We start from the raw sequence: 13,130 nt of genomic DNA, 5'->3' as shown, positions 1-13,130 counted from the left end.
TTTGTTTTGTTTTTTTAAATAATTTTTATTGATTTACAACAAAAACAAAACAAAACATACATTGTTTTCACATTCAAATTTTCCAAATCTTTCTTTTTTGAACTTCCTTCAGCTTTTCCGTAAATCTTTCGTAGTCATTATTAATTTACGCATTTCCTTTGTTTATATTGTCATTATATAAATCTTTTTCCTCTATTCCCTTTTAACAATACCTCTCACGTTTTCACAGTGCTCTTTTAAAACCCTCTAGCGTTATTTGACCCTCACTTATACTCTCCAGATATTCAACAAATTTTCCCCAGTCTTCTGTAAACTTTTGGTCTCTTAAATATCTAATCTTCCCAGTCATCTTGTCCAATTCGGCATAGTCTAACAACTTCGATCTCCAATCTTCTATTGTCGGTATTTCCTGTTGTTTCCATTTCTGAGCCAGCAGCACCCTTGCAGCCGTCACTGCGTATTGGAAAAACTTACTATCCTTTCTCTTAATCTCCTTTCCTAAAATACCTAACAGAAAGACCTCTGGCTTCTTTGTAAAAGTATATTTTAGAATCTTTTTCAACTCGTTATATATCATTTCCCAGAAGCCTTTCACTTTCTTGCATTCCCACCACATGTGGCTGGGTGTTTTTGAATCGGGTTCGCCATATTGATTCGTATGCTGTTACTCGCCGGCGTTATTGATGAGCAGCAGCCGTTCCATCAGTCCATCCCCGCAGAGCTCCCAGGCGGCATTCACCACACGTTGTGGCCTGTCATCCAAGGCCAGGTCGGCAGGCTGGCCGCGCACGCGGAGCGCCGGGCAGGTGGCACACAGCTCGCTCTCCAGCTGCTCCAGTATGGCCGCTGAGTGCGCCATAACCAGCAACTCTGAGCCGGGCGCCAGACAGGTTTGCCAAGCAACGATGCCCATGGCACAGCTCAGACCCGCCTCCTGCCCGCTGGCCTCTCCATCCATGGCCACACCAGGCTTACCTCAGTGCACAGGCGGCAAGGCTTCCTGCAGCCAATCCGAAGCCATGCCAGCGCCATGGAAACCAGTCCCTGGACGGCGAGGCGTCCGTGGCTTCTTTGCAAGGAAACGCTGTGTCGTGTTGGTTTAGCTCAGCGCAGGGACTGACCAGGCGGGCGGCAGGGTCCGCGGGCCAGATTTACGAGCCTGGTGGGCCACATCCAGCCCCCGGGCCATAGTTTGCCGACCCCTGCTCTAGTATTACTGTGGTCTTGGCCACACCACATGCACCCATTTACTGGCCTTACTGTGTCCCTCATGTCCCAGCTTTTGCAATGGACCCCTTTGTCAGGGCACCATCTGGCTTCAGAGAGCGTGTTCTCCCTAACAGAGAGCACGTGTTGCGGTTGGGGGAACAAGCCACCCTGCCGTGACTTGGCAGATTTGGTGAGGAACCCAAGTCTTTAAATGGTTAAATTTGGGTTGCTGGGGAGTTTTGATTGTTGCCAATTTGGAGGAGGGGTCAGAGTCTTTAAATACAGGGGCCAGACGTCGGACGTCCTCTTGGCCGTTTTGCACCGGATCACCCGCCCTCCCTCCCTTTAATAGGGTGGTGTTTTTTTTTTTTCTGATCGCTTGACCTTGCTATGCCTGTCATGGGGTCGTCCGCCTTGGTGCGGGGGCCTGGTAGGAATTTTGCCATCTGGCTGATTGGCTGGTGCCATTTGGTTTTTGCCTACTGCGTAGCAAATCGTCACAACTTGTAAGGTTGGCGGTTAGGCATTGGTTAAATTGGTGCTTGGAGGGGTAAGTGCCTACCCCTCCAAATGATGCGGAAAGGGAATTCCGTTAAAGGAATCCAGGGGCTTGCCATTCTTTTTGTCCTGTCCCTGGCAGCGGATTTTGGGCCGTGCAAGCCCCACAGGAACATAAGGGTGAGAAGTGAGGGACTGATGCCCAGCTTCATTTTCTCACCCAATACTTGTTTCCCACGCTGGTTTCCGTTGGTGTCCGGAAGGCCAGCTCTGTCCCTGAGGGCACGGACAGATAGTCATAACCAATGCCTAAGCAACCACTCACATTTTTTGTATTTTGAATAAAGTTGTGGCCAAAATTATGCCAAAAACCTTAAACAAAAATTGATGTGTGAAGTGTGAATTTTTTGGGGGTGGCATTGTGGGACTCAACACGCAATAATCTGGCTGAATTCCCAAAGGGTCAAAATTTTGATGAATGTGAAGAGCTGTCCACTCTGTGGGTACTTCTACAGACAACAGGAAACATTCGCTGGCTGTGAATTCATTCCACACCTCCCACAGTTCTGCAGACTGAATTTTAATAGCGGAGATGTTCAAAGCCCTGAGCTGACCTTGTTGAGACATAACGGGTATATACTGAAACCTCATTATAGTGGAATCATCAGGGAAGTAAAGAAAGGGAAGTTTCAGATATTTCTTGTTCTGCCCTTTGCGATAAAGGGGCGGGGTGGGGACTGAGTAATAAAATTCCAGCAGAATTGTGTTCTGGCTGCAATGTTTTCTCTGCATGTCTTGGTTTTTTAAGGCCTTTTAAAATGGTCCTGTGGAAATAAGCATTTCGTGTTCAGCAGCTTCCCTTGATGTGATCTTCTGGTGGAGTTCTGGTGTGTCTTGCATTGCAGGCCACATTTCCCTCGGGGAAAAAAAAATCATTTCTCAAAAGGTCTTTTCCATGACAAGGATTTCATCTGTTTAGAAATGAGAAACCATACTTAAGCACAAAGTCCAGTTATTGGGGGGGGGGGGGCTTTTGCAGCGCTCTTCTATGCAGGCCTGTGGTTTTTCTATATTTGTTTTTGTTTTGATAAGGATATGTATCCCAGTCACCATTTTGAAAAAGTCAAGAGGCAGAAACGGATTCCATACTGCTTTGGATAGAACTGAGACACACTTAAATTGAAAAATACAATATTTTGTGATCCCATTGGTATTGGCATCAGGTAGAAAGAATCAAAATTGATTAAAAAAATAATATTGGGCTTGCCTCACAGTAGGGGAGGGGGCATAATTTATTAGTAGGGGACATATTTCACAAGTAGAAGGTCCCAGATCCAATCCCTGTGATCTACAGGCAGGGCTGGGAGAGATCCCTTTCTGAAATTATTGAGGCAGATGAACTAAAGGACTTACTCGGTATCAGATAGCTTAATAGTGGCACCCTAATCCCTTCGATTGGAAATAAGGTTGTCCCTACCAGTACAGTCATACCTCGGGTTAAATATGCTTCAGGTTGAGCATTTTCAGGTTATGCTCCGCGGCGACCTGGAAGTAACGGAACACATTACTTCCGGGTTTCGCCACTTGCGCATGCGCAGACGCTCAAAATGACGTCATGCACAGAAGTGGCATATCTCGACCCGCGCATGCGTGGCCGCGGATTGCATTCTACTCAGGATGCGAATGGGGCTCTGGAACGGATCTCGTTCGCATCCAGAGGTACCATTGTACTTACATTTCAATGGCAATGGAAGGTGTGCTCTGTGCACCCACCCCGGTCTTTGGGGATGAACAGGACAACAAGGCTGAATGACTACCATAGGAAGCTATCTCAGACTGAGTTGGGGCCATCTAGCTTACTACATTGAATGGAAGAGGCTGTCCAGGATTTCAGGCCGGGCTCAATCCTGCATGCAGAACAGATGGTCTCCTAAGCTTTGGGCCTTACCTGATTCCAAGATGTTCTCATTCTGCGGTGTAATATATTTTAATTCGATTTTTAAATTGTTGCATCTGGATTTGATATGATTATTTATACACTTTAAAATTTCTCTCCTCTCCCACGGATTTGATGAATTCAGAACTGATGAATTCTGGTTGATAGCCTATTGGATGAAATGTTCTTGCTGCTGCTGACCTTTTTGTTGCTTTTTCTGCGGCGTTTGTTCATTGAATGGTTTTATTGAGATGTATTTTTTGTATGTTATGCCTTTTTGTGTGTTAATCTTTTTTGAACAGACTGCTGTCTAGAATGAGGCAAATGAATAAATAAATATACTGCCCTGAGACCTACCGTATTTTTTGCTCTATAAGACTCACTTTTCCCCTCCTGAAAAGTAAGGGGAAATGTGTGTGCATCTTATGGAGTGAATGCAGGCTGCACAGCTATCCCAGAAGCCAGAACAGCAAGAGGGATTGTTGCTTTCACTGCGCAGCGATCCCTCTTGCTGTTCTGGCTTCTGAGATTCAGAATATTTTTTTTCTTGTTTTCCTCCTCCAAAAACTAGGTGCGTCTTGTGGTCTGGTGCGTCTTATAGAGCGAAAAATACGGTATATAGCTGAAGCCTTCCATCATCCCTAGCTAATAGGACCAGTGGTCAGGAATGATGGGAATTGTAGTCCCAAAACTGCTGGAGTGCCAAGTTTTGCTCTCACTGCCTGAAGGGCAGTCTAGGAATAAAATGAAATAATCTTCTTCCTATAATAATTAAAACCAAGATAGAATTATTCTTGAGGCATGTGACGGAAGGACAACACTGACAAGATTGGCTGTTTTTAAACATTCTTAACTTTTAAAAAAACACTTTGCAGCTGGACTACTATCCAAATTTAACTGTCCTCTAATTCATATACAAGCTGATTAAAAGAACTGTTGGCATAAAGGTACACACACCATTGTCCCATACAAGATACAAATATCCAGAAAGGCTTCCCTCAGTACATCTGGTTTTCTAATCTGTTGGCTACTTTTCAGATTTGGATGCAAAAGCCCATACGGCTAACTATGATAATTAAATCCTCTCTCAGACAGCTCAACTAATATTTCACACAATAGCAGCAGTGTAAAAACCCTGGTAATTCCCAGACCTGGTCATGTAATTGGATTAAAAATCTTGTTAATTATTATTATTTTTGAAAGCAGCTGCTTTTTGAAGTTTGGTGCCTTCTGGTGACTGCTGTTACCCTTTCTCTTCCTGCTAATGCAAATAGCCAAAAAGTATTACAGCTTCCTCTGAGTTCTCACACCCACATTTCAGTTTGGATAGCTATATTATCCAAACAGCTGCACCTCTTTTATTTTCCACGCTAATTCAGCTGAACACAGCAGGGTGAACACAAGAGTAATGTTTAGCAAACAACGACCAGACTCAACAGGAAGGTCTCCTGCACATATGAAAGTATTGGCATGCTCTTCCACAGCCCCCTTTTAATAAGATTTTCACATGAGAACCTCATGCACCTCTTAAGTGGACCTTTGACTCTTTTCCTTAGAGGATTGGGGACAAAGAATCCTCCAGTAGCCCTTAACAGCAGCAATTCGTTGCATAAGCATTTCTGAGATGTTACATCACTAAAAACTCCCTTTTCAGCTGTTGTTCTTCACTTTGTGGGTTTCCCAGAAATAGTGAAAAAACTTCCCAGGCTGGAGGCCCTCTGTGGGTTTGTCTTAAAGCAGCAGTCAAGTCTACCACAGTGTGAGGGGCTGGCTGGACACTGAAGAGCGGTGGCTGGATATTGAGAAGAGGGCACCAGGAGAAGCAGGGTTGGAGACTGACATAGAAGAAGGGATCTTGAAGAGGGAGGAGCAGAAGCGAGCAGAAGCTGAGGTTGGGATGATGTCCTCTCTGTTGCTGCGACTGCCTCATCAGATGATTATCTAGGGGTAGCTGAGAGACGTAGGACTGATAGACTCACGCCTTTCCCTGACTTGTAAGTGTACTTTTCACTGTTGTTGTTGTTTAGTCGTTCAGTCGTGTCCGACTCTTCGTGACCCCATGGACCAGAGCACGCCAGGCACTCCTGTCTTCCACTGCCACCCGCAGTTTGGTCAGATTCATGTTTGTAGCTTCGAGAACACTATCCAACCATCTCGTCCTCTGTCGTCCCCTTCTTCTTGTGCCCTCCATCTTTCCCAACATCAGGGTCTTTTCCAGTGAGTCTTCTCTTCTCATGAGGTGGCCAAAGTATTGGAGCCTCAGCTTCACGATCTGTCCTTCCAGTGAGCACTCTGGGCTGATTTCCTTAAGAATGGATGCGTTTGATCTTCTTGCAGTCCATGGGACTCTCAAGAGTCTCCTCCAGCACCATAATTCAAAAGCGTCAATTCTTCAGCGATCAGCTCTCACTTCCATACATCACTACTGGGAAAACCATAGCTTTTACTATATGGACCTTTGTTGGCAAGGTGATGTCTCTACTTGTTACTTTTCACTATAAAGAGTTAATTCCTTTCTCTCGACATCCCTTGTCTGACAGAGCTAGGACAAGCAGGTATCTGAAGCTCCTGAAGGTTCATGGAGGACCAACAGGGGGTCTTCTTCCTCTCTCTTGAGATAACAAATCCATCCCATTTGTGTCCCACCTTTTCTCCACGGGGCTCACAGACATTTATGGGGAGTTATTCCCCTTCATGCTCACAATGGCCACCTAAGGTAGACAAGACAGAGACACATCAGCTATTGGTCACCCAGGGAGTAGAGAAGTAGTGTATGACCATATGACATTTTGTATGTCAAGGAGATGAGTAATTATATAACATTTAGGAAACATCTGAAGGCAGCCCTATATAGGGAAGCTTTTAAAGATTCAGTGTTTTGTTATGTTTTTATATATGCTGGAAGCTGCCCAGAGTGGCTGGGGCAACCCAGTCAGATGGGTGGGCTACAAATTCTTCTTCTTCTTCTTCTTCTTCTTCTTCTTCTTCTTCTTCTTCTTCTTCTTCTTCCTCTTCCCCTTCCCCTTCCTCTTCCTCTTCCTCTTCATTCTGACCTAGATTACTACCATGGTGTGATCTTTTGATCAGCCAATGATTCTGTTCCCCTTTTAAAAATAGTAACATCAAGCCTAATACAGTGGTACCTCTAGATACGAACGGGATCCGTTCCGGAGCCCCGTTCGCATCTAGAGTAAACGTATCTAGCGATGGCACATCTGCGCACGCATGTATTGCTTTTCGACGCTTCTGCGCATGAGCGTGACGTCATTTTGAGCGTCTGCGCATGCGCAAGCGTCGAAAGCCAGAAGTAACGTGCTCCGCCGTTACTTCCGGGTTGCCGCGGAGCGCAACTCGAACGTGCTCAACTCGAAGCATATTTAACCTGAGGTATGACTGTAACTTGCTTGTGATTGTAAAATGAACAGTAGTGGTTCAAAAATGAATAGTAGTGTAGGTTCTGAATTAGGCCACTTGTACCATTCAGGGACGTGGGTGGCGCAGTGGGTAAAAGCCTCAGCACCTAGGGCTTGCCGATCGAAAGGTCGGTGGTTCGAATCCCCGTGGCAGGGTGCGCTCCCGTTGTTCGGTCCCAGCGCCTGCCAACCTAGCAGTTCGAAAGCACTCCCGGGTGCAAGTAGATAAATAGGGACCGCTTACTAGCGGGAAGGTAAACGGCGTTTCCGTGTGCCATTCTGACTCACCAGAGCAGCGATGTCACGCTGGCCACGTGACCCGGAAGTGTCTCCGGACAGCGCTGGCCCCCGGCCTCTTGAGTGAGATGGGCGCACAACCCTAGAGTCTGTCAAGACTGGCCCGTACGGGCAGGGGTACCTTTACCTTTACCTTTACCATTCAGCAGTAAATAAGAACCTTTCTTTTAACTATTTTAACATGTTTGGAGTAGTGTGAAATCTATTTTGCATTTAAGTGGTTCATTTTGCGGCTGATTTTAATTGGGACACATTAAGACAGTAGCAAGATGGCTCTTAAGAAACCATCTGGAAAAGGTACGCCCAGCCCTTCCTTTGACATCTGTTTAGTGGCTGGGGGAGGGACATCAGCATGTCAATCTACCAACCCCACAAAGGCTGGTTTCCATCTCTTTCGTTACATGCAGCAACAGTTTTGCATTCATCAGGAACAGAACTTAAGAAGAACTGGAGGTGGGAAGAGAAGATAAAATATAAGAACAATATGTAGAATATGAGGGAAATGAGAAATGTGAACAATTTCATTTTTTATATAAAGTGCTTTCCCCCATAGATATAATATCCGGAACTGGTTTCACAGCAGTGAGAAATGTGTTGGCATTTATCCATCTTTGTGGAATGATGAATCTGCACTGTCCCTTCTGGAAGGTTTTATTGGTTTCAGCTTCATTTCCTCTGGTGAACAAAGAGGCTGAACCCGGACTTAAAGGCTTGCCGTAAGAAAGCCACCTCTATAATTCCTGTGGATAAATCATAAGAGGCACTTACGTTCTTGTCTTCAAACTTGTCCCAGAGCTGTAGAAACAAACAGTCATGGTTTTGTGTGCTGCCCCAGGGTTTGTGATGTCCCAGTAACCAAGACTTCCCTGCTCAGTGAAATCTGTGTCAAAACCTCGTGGATTACGTTTGCAAATATCCTTAAATCGACTCTTTTGGTGTGCCATAGCTCTTCTGATTGCTGGATATCACAATATAACACAGAGGGGGGCACCCCCTTTTTGCTATCCCCGCTACAAAGCATACTCCTGCTAAGAATCACTTTCCTTCCAAGATGGTACACATGTAGAATTACTACTAACAGACCACTATCCGTTCGTATTACTGATACAGTTAACATCAGTGCACACATCTTGAATTAAACAGTTAAGTTAATATAAGCCCTCTAGATATCCAAATAGGGATCCACATGAAACCGACGCCTGTATATTGGATGCAGCCAGGGCTGTGAGGCCCCCAGGCCGTTCTGTAATAGATGATGGGCAAGAAGAGCCAACCTCTCCATTCTGAAGGAAATCAGCCCTGAGTGCTCACTGGAAGGACAGATCCTGAAGCTGAGGCTCCAATACTTTGGCCACCTCATGAGAAGAGAAGACTCCCTGGAAAAGACCCTGATGTTGGGAAAGATGGAGGGAACAAGGAGAAGGGGACGACAGAGGATGAGATGGTTGGATAGTGTTCTCGAAGCTACCAGCATGAGTTTGACCAAACTACGGGAGGCAGTGGAAGACAGGAGTGCCTGGCGTGCTCTGGTTCATGGGGTCACGAAGAGGCGGACACAACTAAACGACTAAACAACAACATTCATCCTCCCAGGCTCAAAAGTATAAATCTCTTGGCCACCATAGGTTATCATCTCTCTATCTTGGAAGACAAACCATTGGTGACTTGCAGAGCCTACTGTGGCTGTACAGGAGAGACATGTTTTGTTGCAGCTGGGGCAGCTGAAGGTGCTTGGATTCAGTCATCTGCAAGGGATCCCCAGCCTCCATGTCAAGTTTGCAGGCATCTTTGTAACACAGAATTAATCTGCCAACGGGCCTCGTGCTTAAAGCCAGCTTCTCATCAAGCATATCCTTGGGGAATTGGCCACCATAATGGTTTACAAAATCCACTTTCGTTGCCCACCTGCTAATGCTCATATTGCAGAGATACAGTTTAAAAGTATGCAAACATATGCAAATAAAATACCAAATTGCTGTGTAAAACAACGTCAGACCAAAAGCAATTTATTGCATCATGTGCCTCGAAGAGGAATCCTCAGTGCTACAGCTTACGTCCTATGCAAGCACTGCGGAGTTCAATATACTCAAAATATTATTTTTTGATGAATTAATCTCAATTTCAGGCCCATGGGAATATTCTGAAGCAATTTGCCATTGTTTGGGCTGTATAACACCTCCTAATTCTCTGTTCCACATTTCTCTAAGTTCCTTACCAATGTCCATTGGACATTTACAGACTGTAGTTTTGTTTTCTGTAAGGATCCAATAATCTCTCCAACAGAATAGAATCACCCAAAGCAAATGGGCTGTAAATAGACGCCGGCAGATGTTTGTAACCGAATATATTTCCATTCCGCATTCATTGGAAATTGATACTTAAGCTGTGGAAAAAGAAATGATAAAAAGCTTGGTTCACTCCAGGATGGTTTAAAATATGTCAACTCTGCAACACGGTAGCTGGTCTTGCACCTAGATTAACACCTAGCTTTTTGTATATACATAAACATGAGCTCTACCATTTGAACTTTCACCTCCTAAAGGAAAGGGAGGGAAAGCTTCTTTTTAGCCTTACTTTTTTAAAAATTGCCAATGCCACGGATTGAATCCAGAGCCTGCTGCAGACCAAAGTTGTTTTCTGTCACTAGGCTATGGCCCCGTGGGATCCAGCTGCGTTTATGTGAATGGCTATGAATATTTAAAAACCCAACCAAATTTTATTGGTTTACCTATTAGCCTGAGGCAAATATGATTGTCAGAATGGTGGACTATGTGTTTTCTTTTCTTAATTGTTTTTTCACACTAAAACTGTTTGAGAGTCTGCTTTAGCATAATGGGAAATGGCTTTGTGTGAAACAGATAATTCATGGCACTGAGGCACTGGAAGAAAATTCTGCATCTCTCTTTCCCGGCGCATAGAGAGTAGCTTTCTTTTTTATGCGAGACAGCAGTGAAAATGTTAAGCAAGATTAAATAGCTGCAATATGGTGAGAGGAACGGCTGTCAGATTGTTTCTGAAGGGAACCAAGGTGGATGCTTAAGCCAGAAATAAGGCTTTCTTCCTTATCGCAGTCCTGTTTTGCACTATGACCAAATAAAGCTGTTTCTATTCTATGGCAAATATTTTGTAGCACAGCTACAAAATTAACTACATTTTGTGATCTGTTTTTTAAATACATAATGCTCAAATTCAACTGATATTGCCCATACATTTTCAAGTGTATATTTGCTGCTAGAATGGATAGATCAGGCATAGGCAAACTCGGCCCTCCAGATGTTTTGGGACTACAACTCCCATGATCCCTAGCTAACAGGACCAGTGGTCAAGGATGATGGGAATTGTAGTCCCAAAACATCTGGAGGGCCGAGGTTGCCTATGCCTGATCTATCCATTCTATCAGCAAATATACACTGGGATAGATACAGTGGTAACTCAGGTTAAGAACTTAATTCGTTCTGGAGGTCCGTTCTTAACCTGAAACTGTTCTTAACCTGAAGCACCACTTTAGCTAATGGGGCCTCCCGCTGCCGCCACCGCGCGATTTCTGTTCTCATCCTGAAGCAAAGTTCTTAACCTGAGGTACTATTTCTGGGTTAGCGGAGTCTGTAACCTGAGGTACCACTGTACTTGATTTTAAAAGAAAGAAAAAGCTGAGGCTCTCAGGAATCTGAATTCTGTTCCCAGTTGGAACAGCTGGGAGTCCCTCATGACCCATGGCTAATAGAAGTGAGGTCTGACTTGACTTAGCAAATACAGAAGCCTGCAAATAACCTTCATAACGTCGCTGTGCGTTCCTCCTGGATGTGTTCCACTGCGTTCCACTTGAATTTCAAGACAGGCACTCCTGCGAGTGCCACCTTGGTGGCAAGTGCCCAGCAGCAGAGATGCTAATTCGCAGGCATTTCATCCGTCATTTCAAAGGAGAGGTCACTCAGATAAGAAAAATGAACAGCATGCTGTAGGCAAAGCTGTGACATCCGATGAGTCCTTGTCACTGGGACCCATTAGCATGCAAGTTGGTGTGCTTTCTGTCTGAGCAGCCAGTGAGCATTGCTTGACCCAGGCAGTGAGCCTTTCAAGCAAGTGATGTAGCAACTAATACCATTCAAGCTGTGTGTCCCTCCCCCCTTTGGAGCAATGCTTGTGTACGTGTTTAAACCTCTCTTCGCTTGTGCGCCTCTTAGAATAAGCAGATAACGGTGTTTAGATGCAGAAGTAACGGAATGACTCAGTCGTATCTGTAATGAGGATGGTGTAATATTTTCTTGTCCCCAAGGCAGGAATTGATTGCATATGTCAACTGGAAACCTTTTCTCTAAGGGATACCTGGATAATTATCTTTAGCAGCTGCCAGCACTTGGATTCCACGAGGACTCAAACAACCCACAGCGGATTGAACCTGCCTTGACATCACCGTTGCCACAGTGGAAACCACAGCAAGGGCTTGCAGCCGAAGGACTGGAACTTTTTCCTTCCCCAATACAAAGGCCAAATGTTATGCATGCATCCTTCTCTCCCCGACATGTCTTAAACAAAGAAGACAATCAGAAAATCTCTGCTGGAGATCCAGCCCAGCATCCTGTTAGCAGCAATAGCCAACCAGATGGTTTTTGGAGGGTTTATGAGCAGAGCATGAAGGCAGCAACCCTCCGCTGCTGTTTGTCTCCTAGCAACTGACATTTAGTGGCACATTGGCTTGGAGCACCGAGGCCTTATTTACCTGTCATGTCTAATAGCCCTTGATAGACATCTCCTCCCCTTCCGTCAATTTCTGTCATGCCCCTTTAAAGCCATCTAACAGCGGCCATCACTATTTCTTCTGGTAGCAAATTCCACAGGTTAACTAAGTGCTCGGTGAAGAAATCCTTTTTTTAATTTGCCAACCAATTTCATTTGGATAACCCCACATTTTAACATTATAAGAGGCAAAATAAAATTCACTTCCTCCTCCTCATGCATCATTCTAGAGAGCTTTTGCAGAAGATAAGCCTTGGATGCTGGCAGGAAGACCTGAAAAGTAGCAGCGGCCAAGGAAAGGGGCTGCTTAACCCTTTCCCTCCCTTCCATTGTCCTGCTCAATCTTTCCATTTGCTGCTCCACATCTTTCTCCAGGGATAAAAGAAAATCTCAGAACAGGAAAATCTCTGTTCTATAGGAGAAAATAAGTTTGGTCAGATGAACAACGGGGGTGGGGGGAGGTCAGGAGGATTAAGCCACCCCTCGCATTGCTGAGCCTATTCTGAGTTTGGGCCCACCTGACCTTCTGCTTGCAATTTTTGGCTGCTAATGTACACTCTTCCTTTGGGATTTCTCCTTTCTTCCATTTCTTATACATGCCCTTCTTAAATCTCAGCTCATCATACAGCCTCGCTGGTTTCTTTAGGTGGCTCCCACGCTTCTTTTATTACTGGAATTGTCTGCATATGTGCCTTCAATATTTCACTTTTAAGAAACTCCCATCCTTCTTGCACTCCCTTCTCTTCGAATATTTCTGACCGTGTAGCTCCTTAAGCTTTTTGAAATCAGCCTTCTTAAACTCCAGAGTGTATGTCCTCAGCTTGCCCTTGCCTCTGTATCATGAGATGCCTCCTAAGTTTCTGAGTACTTCAACTTTGTTGTTCAGTTCCTCCCTGTTAGTAGTAGAAGAAGAAAAGTTTGGATTTGATATCCCGCCTTTCACTCCCTTTAAGGAGTCTCAAAGCGGCTAACATTCTCCTTTCCCTTCCTCGCCCACAACAAACACTCTGTGAGGTGAGTGGGGCTGAGAGACTTCAGAG

At 44.9% G+C, this 13,130-nt stretch overlaps 1 protein-coding gene across 12 annotated transcripts in view; it reads left to right on the top strand.

The window, feature by feature from the left end:
- ENOX1 (ecto-NOX disulfide-thiol exchanger 1) overlaps window positions 1-13,130 on the top strand; it is a 296,456-nt gene that overhangs the window by 81,448 nt on the left and 201,878 nt on the right. For 2 of the 12 annotated variants that reach the window (XM_083448717.1, XM_083448715.1), the window contains exon 1: window positions 5,395-5,637. The exons of 9 other annotated variants lie outside the window; for them this stretch is intronic. The gene's annotated coding sequence lies outside the window, so the exon portion shown is untranslated. Of the gene's footprint in view, window positions 1-5,392; window positions 5,638-13,130 lie in introns of those variants that run through there. One more of the 12 variants, XM_083448713.1, reaches the window with a different exon arrangement.

The sequence above is a fragment of the Podarcis tiliguerta genome, assembly GCF_965153285.1.
Source record: "Podarcis tiliguerta genome assembly, chromosome: 7".
NCBI lineage: Eukaryota > Metazoa > Chordata > Lepidosauria > Squamata > Lacertidae > Podarcis > Podarcis tiliguerta.
The sequence above is the reverse complement of the archived record's forward strand: the minus strand, read 5'-3'. Positions and strand labels throughout refer to the sequence as shown.